At 36.2% G+C, this 12,943-nt stretch overlaps 1 long non-coding RNA gene across 3 annotated transcripts in view; it reads right to left on the minus strand.

Annotated features, from left to right (window-relative positions):
• Positions 1-6,583: 6,583 nt before the first annotated feature.
• LOC134761413 (uncharacterized) overlaps positions 6,584-12,943 on the minus strand; it is a 116,549-nt gene continuing 110,189 nt past the window's right edge. Inside the window, exons 1-3 of one of the 3 annotated variants that reach the window (XR_010140000.1) lie at positions 11,437-12,813; positions 9,357-9,496; positions 6,584-6,813 (exon numbers count right to left, since the gene is read on the minus strand). This is a non-coding gene — a long non-coding RNA (uncharacterized LOC134761413). Of the gene's footprint in view, positions 6,814-9,356; positions 9,497-11,436; positions 12,814-12,943 lie in introns of those variants that run through there. The other 2 variants (XR_010140001.1, XR_010139999.1) reach the window with 2 other exon arrangements.

Raw genomic sequence — 12,943 nt, forward strand, 5'->3', positions numbered from 1 at the left:
TCGACTAGGCATGTTGTATCAGGTCATCTAAAGTTAAGATGAAGGAAAGAATCTTACGAGCTGTGAGGCAAAAGCACCAAGTAACCTATAAAGAAAAACCTGTCAGATCAACAGCAGATTTCTCAGCAGAAATCCTACAAGCTAGAAGGAATTGGGGCCCTATCTTCAGCCTCCTCAAACAAAACAATTATAAGCCAAGAATTTTGTATCCAGCAAAACAAAGCTTCATAAATGGAGGAAAGATAGTCTTTTTCAGACAACAGAATGCTGAGAGAATTTGCCACTACCAAGCCAGCACTACAAGAACTGCTAAAAGGAGCTCTAAATCTTGTAACAAATCCTGAAAACACATCAAAACAGAACCTCTTTAAAGCATAAATTTCACAGGACCTATGAAACAAAATACAATTAAATAAAAAAAAAAACAGGTTACAGGCAACAAATAGCATGATGAATGGAATGGTACATCACATCTCAGTACTAACATTGAATATAAATGACCTAAATGCGCCACTTAAAAGATACAGAATTTCAGAGTGGATAAGAACTCACCAACTAACTATCTGCTGACTTGAAGAGACTCACTTAACACATAAGGACTCACATAAACTTAAGGTAAATGGGTGGAAAAAGACATTCCATTCAAATGGACACCAAAAGCAAGTAGGAATAGCTATTCTTATATCAAACAAAACAAACTCGAAAGCAACAGCAGTTAAAAAAGACAAAGAGGGACATTATACAATGATGAAATGCCTTGTCCAACAAACAGGAAAATATGACAATCCTAAATATAAGTGTACCTAACACTGCAGCTTCCAAATTTATAAAACAATTACTAATACACCTAAGAAATAAGATAGATAGCAACACAATAATAATGGAGACTTCAGTACTCCACTGACAGCACTAGACAGGTCATAGAGACAGAAAGTCAACAACAAAAAAAATGGATTTAAACTATACCCTGGAACAAATAGACTTAACAGATATATATAGAATATTGTAACCAACAGCTGCAAAATATACATTCTATTCAACAGTACATGGAACTTTCTCCAAGATAGACCACATGATAGGCCACGAAACAAGCTTTGATAAATTTAAGAAAATTGAATTATATCCAGCACTCTCTCAGACCACAGTGGAATAAAACTGGAAATCAACTCCAAAAGGAACCTTCAAAACTATGCAAATACTTGAAAATTAAGTAACCTGCTCCTGAATGAGCATTGGGTCAAAAATGTATCAGGATGGAAATTAAAAAAGTGTTTAAACTGAAAGACAGTAGTGACACAACCTATCAAAACCTATTGCATAAAGCAAAGGCAGTGCTAAGAGGAAAGTTCATAGCATTAAAAAGTCTGAAAGAGCACAAACAGGCAATCTCAGGTCACACCTCAAGAAACTAGACAAACAAGAACAAACCAAACCCAAACCCAGCAGAAGAAAGGAAATAACCAAATCAGAGCAGAACTAAATGAAATTGAAACATAAAAATTACAAAAGATAAATGAAAAAAAAAGCTGGTTCTTTGAAAAGATAAATAAAATTGATAGAACATTAGCAAGATTAACCAAGAAAAGGAGAGAAAATCCAAACAAGCTCAATTAGAAACAAAACAGGAAATATTACTACTGAAACAACTGAAATACAAAAGATTCAAGGCTACTATGAGCACCTTTACCCACATAAACTAGAAAACCTAGAGGAGATGGATAAATTCCTGGAAAGTTACAACCTTCTTAGCTTGAATCAGGAAGAAGTAGATACCCTGAACAGACCAATAACAAGCAGTGAGATTAAAATGGTAATAAAAATTTACCAACAAAAAAAGTCCAGGACCAGACAGATTCATAGCAGAATTCTACTAGACATTAAATAAGAATTAGTACCAACCCTATTGACACTATTCCACAAGATAGAGAAAGAGAGAACCCTTCCTAATTCATTCTATGAAGCCAGTATCACCCTAATACCAAAATCAGGGAAGGACATAATGAAAAAAGAAAACTCTAGAAACTATAGACCAATATCCCTGATGAATATAGATGCTAAAATCCTTAACAAAATACTGGCTAACCAAATCCCACAACATATCAAAAAGTTATTCTGCCATGATCAAGTGGGTTTCATACCAGGCATGCAGAGGTGATTTAACATACACAAGTTCAAAAATGTGATACACCACATAAATATAATTAAAAACAAAAATCACATGATCATCTCAATAGATACAGAAAAACCATTTGACAAAATACAGCATTCTTTATGATTAAAACTCTTAGCAAAATTGGCATACAATGAACACACCTCAATGTAATGAAAGCTATCTATGACAAAACCACAGCCAACATAATACTGAATGGGGAAAAGTTGAAAGCCTTCCCTCTGAGACCTGGAACTAGACAAGAATGCCAATTCTCACCACTCCTCTTTAACATAGTACTTGAAGTCCTAGCCAAAGCAATCAGATAAGAGAAAGAAATAAAGGACATCCAAATCAGTAAAGAGGAAGCCAAGCTGTCACTATTTGCTGATAATATGATTATTTTCCTAGAAAACTCCAAAGACTCTTCCAGAAAGCTCCTAGAACTGATAAAAGAATTCAGCAAAGCTTCCAGATACAAAATCAATGTGCACAAATCAGTAGCTCTTCTATACACCAACAGCAACTAAACTGAGAATCAAATCAAGAACTCAACCCCTTTTAGAATAACAGCGAAAAATAAAATAAAATACTGAGCAATATACCTAAGGAGGTGAAAGACCTCTAGAAGGAAAACTACAAAACACTCCTGAAGTAAATTATAGATGACACAAACAAATGGAAACACATCCTATGCTCATAGATGGGTACAATCAATATTGTGAAAATGACTATACTGCAAAAGCAATCTACAAATTCACTGCAATTCCCATCAAAATACCACCATAACTCTTCACAGAATTAGAAAAAAACAATCAGAATTCACATAGAACCAAAAAAGACTAAGCGAAAAGAACAAATCTGGAGGCATCATATTACCTGATTTCAAACTATACTATAAGGCCATAGTCAGCAAAACAGCATGGTACTGGTATAAAAACAGGCACATAGACCAGTGGAACAGAAGAGACAACCCAGAAATAAACCCAGATACTTATAGCCAACTGATCTTCACCAAAGCAAGCAAAAACATAAAGTGGGGAAAGGCCACCCTATTCAACAAATGGTGCTGAGATAATTGGCAAGCCATGTAGGAGAATGAAACTGAATCCTCATCTCTCACCTTATACAAAAACCAACTCCAGATGGATCAAGGACTTAAATCTAAGACCTGAAACTTTAAAAATTCTAGAAGATAACACCTTCTAAACATTGGCTTAGGCAAGAATTTCATGTCCAAGAACCCAAAAGCAAATGCAATAAAAACAAAGATAAATAGCTGGGACTTAATTAAACTAAAGAGCTTTTGCATGGCAAAAGGAACGGTCAGTAGAGTAAACAGACAACCCACAGAGTGGGAGAAAATTTTCACAATCTATACATCTGACAAAGGACTAATATCCATAATCTTTAATGAACTGAAACAAATTAGCAAAAAAAAAAAAAAAAAAGCAAAGAATCCCATCAAAAAGTGGGCTAAGGACGTGAATAGACAATTCTCAAAAGAAGATATACAAATGGCCAACAAAAATATGAAAAAATGCTCAGCATCACTAATGATCAGGGAAATGCAAATCAAAACCACAATGCAATACCACCTTACTCCTGCAAAAATGACCATAATAAAAAAATAATAGATGTTGGCGTGCATGCAGTCAACACGAACAGTTCTACACTACAGCGGGAATGTTAACTAGTACAACCACAATGAAAAACAGTGTGGAGATTCCTTAAAGAACTAAAAGTAGAACTAGGATCCAGCAATCCCACTACTGGGTATCTACCAAGATAAAAAGAAGTCATTATACAAAAAAGATACTTGCACACACATTTATAGCAGCACAATTCGCAATTCACAATTCGCAATTGCAAAAACATGGAATTAACCCAATCAACAAGTGGATAAATAAACTGTGTGTGTGTGTGTGTGTATGTGTGTATATATATGTATATATGTGTGTGTGTATACGTGTGTATATGCATATGTATACGTATACCTATATACACACACATATATATACACACACATATATATACACACACACACATACATATATATGGAGTATGATAGTATACTACTCAGACATAAAAAGGAATGAATTAATGGCATTCCCAGCATCCTGGAGGGGACTGGAGACTATTATTCTAAGTGAAGTAACTCAGGAATGAAAAAGCAAACATCGTTACATTCTCACTCATAAGTGGGAGCTAAGCTATGAGAATGCAAAGGCATAGAATGACACAAGAGACTTTGGGGACTCAGGGGAAAGAGTGACAAGGGGTGAGGGATAAAAGACCATACATTGGGTGCAGTGTATACTGCCCGGGTGATGGGTGCACCAACATTTCATAAATCACCACTAAAGAACTTACTCATGTAACCAAACACCACCTGTTCTCCAATAACCTATGAAAATAAAAAAAAATTAAAAAATAAAACTATCAACACAGTAAACAGATATCCTGTGGAATCGGAGAAAATATTTGCAAACTATGCACCCGACAAAAGTGCTTTGTTATATTTTCCTCTAGTTAAATCATATTTCTGGTATATGAGTAATACTAGAAAAAAAATCAGTAAATGAGAATGTTTCAGTTCTATCCTGTATGTTCTTGCTAAGAAATTATAAGAAGCAGCTGAGAGTCTGTTTTACTACAGACATCAGCTTGTGTTCTCTTAACAGAATGACATAAATGACAGTAGAAAAAACTAGGAATAGCATGTGGACAAGTGAAAATGTAAGTACACTCAGGTTTTGGGCAATCATACATGATTGGTATATTAATGCAGAGATTTTTGAAGACAGTAATTTCCCTCTTTCTAGCACCTCTCTTCCAAAGTACATTACAAAGTAACATTTTTTTAAACAAAAGCAACTATAATTCTTGTCCAGGCTCATCATATATCAACAAAGGTTGAGAAAGGCAAGTGGAGAATAAATAGACCTCAAATAATCTTGCCTTATCTGGTTTTGTTACTTTGAAAGGCCCCCTTCACTCATCTCTCAGTCTGCAGTCTGTGGGTCCCAGGTGTTGCTGAGATTTAGATAAATAAAGACACCTCAAGGCACAAGAAGACATACTGAAAATGATTAGTAAATGTTCGGTGCTTTTCTTGGTAGACAATGTGTAGCCAGCGAATTTAGGGCTGCACTAAATGACTTCTAAAACCCTTTGCAGGCCTGAAATTCTATTATGAGGAATCAATTAACAAGAGCAAATTTCTGATGTGTACACCTGCTCTCCTTATTTTGAGGAAACAGCAAGATAATATATATCCCAATAGAACAGATTAACACGTAGACAAGCTGGAGGGTGTACTGGCCTAATATTTTGAAACCCTTGCTTCACAACTTGGGCCATAAAGATACAGCTGGTATATCAGGGATATTTATAAGAGTATTTCTTTTGAAATTCAAGTTTGGTTTACCTGCAGTATATAAAAATCACTTCAGATTTGAATATATATATAGGATTGTATATGGAGAATATACAAAGATGATGTGACGTCCCAGAGGTAACATTTATTTCATTATTTGAAAGAGATGTTTCAATATTACTAGAACTATAAAGCACCTTGAATCCTAGGATAAAATGATACTTCATATTTTAATATTTGGGGTAAAAATTATATATTTCCTTACATGTTTATACTGAACCTGGAACCCAAAGAACATTTCCTAAACACTGGTGGGCTGTATCCTGTCCCTGTTCTATAATTACTAAATCTAACATGCAGTAGGTTCACATGACAAATGTCTATTTCTATCTGTTGAGCTGCTGCTTCTCATTATTTGCTTGGATTCAAAGGGGCCTGATTGATGCAAAATTCCAAGCCAAAGCTTTTGCTAAAGCAAAACTGTGTCTATTGATACTGCAATTTGTGGGGTTCAATATTTATGAATAGTGAACCAGTCACAGGGGAAATTACTAAAACAGAAAGCATTGAGCAATAAGATAGGTCATGTCCTAGACTTTAACATAAACTTTGGTCAAAGAATTGGCTGACTCCTAAGTGTCTGGAAAAGAGAGGTTCTGTGTTGTATTGTTGTGCCAAAAAGTGTTATGTTAGTGGACTACTCACAGAAATGGTTGCAGACTAGAAGCTACAACATCTTAAGTGTGTGCCCACCTGTGACCTTTCACTGCCCATTATGCACATCGAGGAATGTCAGAATGCACTTCAGGCCATTTTCTAAAGAACAGTCTGGAGTTGTTGATAGGAAAGAAAGCTGACCTTCTTATATAGCATAATTTTCCCTGTCAGTGCTTCATAAATACAGATATATCAACCTGATGCCTTTCCCTCAGACACTCTGGTTTAGAAAATAAATGAAGGTAATTATCACTTTTAATTGCAGTTCAGAGCTCTCAATTCTTTGTCCAGGTTAGTTTTTTCTAAACTGTGTATTAAGGTCAGTTGAACTTCTCTAATATAACCATATTTATTTCAATGAGAAAAAAGAAGGAAAAAATTAAAAAGTCATCCGTTTCCACCAGTTACGCATTTGCACACCCCCTGCCTAGGAACGTATTCACCACCACAGATGGTCACAGTGTCATCCTTGGGTGTTAAGTTCTCTGTTCTTGATGCTCCAGCTGTTATTTTCTAGTAATGCAGCAAGTATCTCAGAAACAAATGCTATCGAGGCATGTTTTCCCATCTGTAATACATAAAGGTGTATTTATACAATGCTATTAAGTGTGCTGTTTTACTAAGCACCTCTCTTATAAATTTTACATTCCTTTGAGAGAAATGTTTTTTCTCATATTTCATTTGCTTTACTTACAATCTCTACTTCACTGAGTCAGATAATGTTAGAGTGAAAATTACAGTGCAGGCAGATCACTCAGGCAAATACAGTGCAGAACTGAAAAAAATTTGTTGTTTGAATTCCAATTCAAGTTTAAATCTACTAGGTAAAGTATATATTTTGATATATAAACCCTCATGAATCTCATTCCAGACTTATAAATTTTATTTCATTTATATCAACTTTCTAATCAGTTAGTGAGGCACACAAATATGCTTAGTGCACTGTGAAATGCAAGCCGTTCTCAATAAAGTCTAGAGAGAAAATTTATTTTCCTTTATCAGAATTGGCAAAGCAGAATACAAAGTTGGAACATTACTTTGAGACTTGTTTTAGCAAAGGGGTTAATGAACTCTCAAATTGTTTTCTGCTGTATTTATGCTTTACATGAAAATCTATGATGTTCAACTCCATCCTATTTTATCCCCAAATTAACTTCTGTAATGGCAGGCTCCAAAATGTATCCTGAAGAGAATGCTGAAACAGAAAGCAATGAGCAACAATGCTGCCATTCAGGCTGCAATATAAATGATATTTACTTTGAAGAAACAGGTAACACCTCATCAATAGGAGTAGTAGTCCTTTTGCAGGAAGAAGTGATGAGGAAATAATTGCTTATTGTATTACTTTTCTGGAATGGCTATAACAAGGGCCACAAACTGAGTTACTTAGAACCACAAAGATGTATAGTCACACAGTTCTGGAGGCTGGAAGTCTGAAATCAAGGTGTTCCCAGGGTAAATTCCTCCTGAGGACAGTGAGAGAAGGATCTGTTCCAGGACTCTTTCCCTGACCGGTATATGACCATCTTCTTTTATTTTTTTTTTCAATTATACTTTAAGTTTTAGGGTACATGTGCACAACGTGCAGGTTAGTTACATATGTATACATGTGCCATGTTGGTGTGCCGCACCCATTAACTCATCATTTAACATTAGGTATATCTGCTAAGGCTATCCCTCCCCGCTCCCCTCACCCCACAACAGTCCCCAGAGTGTGATGTTCCCCTTCCTGTGTCTCATTGCTCAATTCCCACCTATGAGTGAGAACATGCGGTGTCTAGTTTTTTGTCCCTGCCATAGTTTGCTGAGAACGATGGTTTCCAGCTTCATCCATGTCCCTAAAAAAGACATGAACTCATCATTTTTTATGGCTGCATAGTATTCCATGGTATATATGTGCCACATTTTCTTAATCCAGTCTATCATTGTTGGACATTTGGCTTGGTTCCAAGTCTTCGCTATTGTGAATAGTGCCGCAATAAACATACGTGTGCATGTGTCTTTATAGCAGCATGATTTATAATCCTTTGGGTATATACCCAGTAATGGGATGGCTGGGTCAAATGGTATTTCTAGTTCTAGATCCCTGAGGAATTGCCACACTGACTTCCACAATGGTTGAACTAGTTTACAGTCCCACCAACAGTGTAAAAGTGTTCCTATTTCTCCACAACCTCTCCAGCACCTGTTGTTTCCTGACTTTTTAATGATCGCCATTCTAACTGGTGTGAGATGGTATCTCATTGTGGCTTTGATTTGCATTTCTCTGATGGCCAGTGATGATGAGCATTTTTTCATGTGTCTTTTGCCTGCATAAATGTCTTCTTTTGAGAAGCGTCTGTTCATATCCTTTGCCCACTTGTTGATGGGGTTGTTTGTTTTTTTCTTGTAAATTTGTTTGAATTCATTGTCGATTCTGGATATTAGCCCTTTGTCAGATGAGTAGATTGCAAAAATTTTCTCCCATTCTGTAGGTTGCCTGTTCACTCTGATGGTAGTTTCTTTTGCTGTGCAGGAGCTCCTTACTTTAATTAGATCCCATTTGTCAATTTTGGCTTTTGTTGCCATTGCCTTTGGTGTTTTAGACATGAAGTCCTTGCCCATGCCTATATCCTGAATGGTATTACCTAGGTTTTCTTCTAGGGTTTTTATGGTTTTAGGTCTAACATTTAAGTCTTTAAAGCATCTTGAATTAATTTTTGTATAAGGTGTAAGGAAGGGATCCAGTTTCAGCTTTCTACATATGGCTAGCCAGTTTTCCCAGCACCATTTGTTAAATAGGGAATCCTTTCCCCATTGCTTGTTTTTGTCAGGTTTGTCAAAGATCGGGTGGTTGTAGACATGCGGCATTATTTCTGAGGGCTCTGTTCTGTTCCATTGGTCTATATATCTGTTTTGGTACCAGTACCATGCTGTTTTGGTTACTGTAGCCTTGTAGTATAGTTTGAAGTCAGGTAGGGTGATGCCTCCAGCTTTGTTCTTTTGGCTTACGATTGACTTGGCAATACGGGCTCTTTTTTGGTTCCATATGAACTTTAAAGTAGTTTTTTCCAATTCTGTGAAGAAAGTCATTGGTAGCTTGATGGGGATGGCACTGAATCTATAAATTACCTTGGGCAGTATGGCCATTTTCACGATATTGATTCTTCCTACCCATGAGCATGGAATGTTCTTCCATTTGTTTGTATCCTCTTTTATTTCATTGAGCAGTGGTTTGTAGTTCTCCTTGAAGAGGTCCCTGGGATTCAAGGCTGGTTCAACATATGCAAATCAATAAATGTAATCCAGCATATAAACAGAACCAATGACAAAAAACATATGATTATCTCAATAGATGCAGAAAAGGCCTTTGACAAAATTCAACAGCCCTTCATGCTAAAAACTCTCAATAAATTAGGTATTGATGGGACGTATCTCAAAATAATAAGAGCTATCTATGACAAACCCACAGCCAATATCATACTGAATGGGCAAAAACTCGAAGCATTCCCTTTGAAAACTGGCACAAGACAGGGATGCCCTCTCTCACCACTCCTATTCAACATAGTGTTGGAAGTTCTGGCCAGGGCAATCAGGCAAGAGAAGGAAATAAAGGGTATTCAATTAGGAAAAGGGGAAGTCAAATTGTCCCTGTTTGCAGATGACGTGATTGTATATCTAGAAAACCCCATCGTCTTAGCCCAGAATCTCCTTAAGCTGATGAGCAACTTCAGCAAAGTCTCAGGATACAAAATCAGTGTGCAAAAATCACAAGCATTCTTATACACCAATAACAGACAAACAGAGAGCCAAATCGTGAGTGAACTCCCATTCACAATTGCTTGAAAGAGAATAAAATACCTAGGAATCCAACTTACAAGGGATATGAAGGACCATCTTCTTCCTGTATATCTTTAGATGGCATCCTCCATGATTGCCTCCTTTTGTACAAATTTCCCTTTTATAAGGACACCAGTAATATTGGGGTAGGGCCTCACCATACTCCAGTATGACCTCACCCTAACATAACGAATCACATCTGCCACAACCTTATTTCCAAATAAGGTCACATTCTGAGGTACTTACTGCTAGAATTTTAACATATGAGTGAGGGGGGAGCACAATTCAACCTATAACATTCATATATTTTAGGCATGTTCTCATACTTGCAAAAGATATGAGAAGAGTATTCAACATCGTATATTCTCAGGGGAATGAAACGAAACACTGAAGCCATGAGAAATACCATTATACCCCACCATAATGGCTAAGGATTCACACATCTTTCAGTAGTAGAATGGATTTATTTGTTGTGGAATATTCATAGTAAAACACTACACGGGAATTAAGAAGGAAAAACTGCTACATGCTATACAACAGTTGAATTACACAAACTTTGGCAAGGATGTAGAGCAACAAGGCCATTGTGTATTGATAATGAGATTATAAAATGGTTCAACCACTCTGAAAAACTGTTTGGCATAATCTAATGCCACTTGAATTAGTCCATTCTCACACTGCAGTGAAGATACTACCTGAGACTGGGTAATTTATAAAGAAAAGAGGTTTAATTGACTCACAGTTCTGCTTGGGTGGGGAGGCCTCAGGAAACTTACAACCATGGTAGAAGAAGCAGCAGGCACCTTCTTCACAAAGCAGCAGGAGAGAGTGTGAGCAGAGAGCAAAGAGGGAAGGGCCCCTTATAAAACCATCAGATCTCATGAGAACAGCATGGGGGAAACCACCCCATGAGCCAATCACGTTCCACCAGGTCCATCCCTCAACAACTGGGAATTACAGTTGGAGATGAGATTTGGGTGGGGCCACAGAGCCAAAACATAGCACTACTTATCCTATGACCCAGCAAATTTCACTCCCACATATATGCCAAAGAAAAATGAGTGCATATGTGCAGCAAAGGACATGTACAAGAATGTTCAAAACAGCTTTGTTAAAATTATCAAAAACCTGGAAACAACCAAGTCTTTCAACAGTAGAATTGATAAGTGAACTGTGATATATTCATAGTAGAATTCTACCCAGTGATTAAAAAAAAAACACTACTGCCACACACAACGTTATAGCTGAATACTACAGGCATAATTTGGGCCAAAAAAACACAACATAAATGAGTATATGTTATAAATTTCTATTTATATGAAATTTGTAAAAAGGTAGAACTAATAGTAATAAAAATCAGGATAAGAATTACCTTTAATGGGGTGATATTGATGAGAAGGGCATGAGGAAAGTTCTTGTGATATACTTCATGTTCTACATCTTAATCCAGGCTGTGTTAAAGTCAGTAGATATATGTGTAAAATTTCAACATTTTTTTGTATATGTGTTATTATCTAAATAAAAAAATTACAAAATACAAGAATGATAAAAAAGATTAGATAACATGTATAGTACAGTTCTCATAAAATCATAAACAGAATTGAAATAGCAAAAGCCAATTAGTAAAGGCAGAATCTAGTCATATCCTCCAGTTTTAAGATTTTGTACCACTGGTTCAGAGGCTCAGCTATAGTAGAGAATTGGGAAATTTCACTTAACCTAAGGAAACTCTTTGCTTTCTACCTGCCTAAGTTGGGAAGTAGTGGTAGTGAGATGGTTTGTTCCTCACTTTCTGCCTCACCAAGGCTCTCTCGGACATCACACCTACACTATACTTTCCTAATTCAACATGCATTAGGAAATTCCCATTTTATGATGGGTATTTATGGAAAATATAGGACTCAGGGGGATGATTAAAGATGTCCCTATATATTACATTCATTTTCAGTCTTTTACATTTGAATCAAAACTCAAGGCCCAGGCCTGAGGCATTTTCAATTTATGCCAAAATACTGTAAGGAGAATATTTCCATTGGAATGACTCAGGCTACTCACCAAATATTCACATGTCCTTTCACACCCTTACCTCTAAAGAGCTGTAATGCAATGAAGAATTTGTAAATCTGGAGATGTTCCAGAATCATATAAATCCTCATATTTTGAATTCAAAACCAAACACCTTAAAAGAGAAGACTAACCCTTATTGAAAGTATTAGGAACATTGCTTATAAATGTCAGAAAATAAAGATTGTAAATAATTTATCTAGCACTGTGTATGTTTCACCAATGGAAGAAAGGCAACAACAATATACACATCAGGTTAGAAGTTGAACTCCACCTATTTTTAACTTTGAGTTGTGCATAGAGAAGAAGGAAATTCTTCTGGAGTCCATCAACTCATGGACAGATGAACATATGTTCTGAGTAATGTTGCAAGAAGGCTTCCTTTTTCTTTCTTCTCTTAATCAATTGCCTAATTAATTGCTTTTTTTTTTTTAGCAGTAAGCATCAAGTTGCCTTACGGCAACTGCCTTCTGATGCATAGCAGAAAAGTAATTTGTAGTTTTAAATCCATGAGATCACTAAACTTTTGAGTCAAGATTCAAGACACTCTCTCTCTCTGGCACTTTTCATGGACAAAGGCACTGAAGTATTAAAAAATGTAAGGGATAAAAATGTATGGGTAAAAAACAAGAGTGAAAAAATAATTAAATATTCTCATTATTAGGCCATTGATAACTTTTAAGGAAGTAGTTTTAGTAGGGTGATATTGGAGTAAAAGCCTTTAATTGTTTCATTAAAATCTGTAGTAATGACTGACATCATTGAGTGGGCTAAGTATGGACTCTACATAGACATTTCAAGCAATGCTGCTATAT

The sequence above is a fragment of the Pongo abelii genome, chromosome 4, assembly GCF_028885655.2.
Source record: "Pongo abelii isolate AG06213 chromosome 4, NHGRI_mPonAbe1-v2.0_pri, whole genome shotgun sequence".
Classification (NCBI taxonomy): domain Eukaryota; kingdom Metazoa; phylum Chordata; class Mammalia; order Primates; family Hominidae; genus Pongo; species Pongo abelii.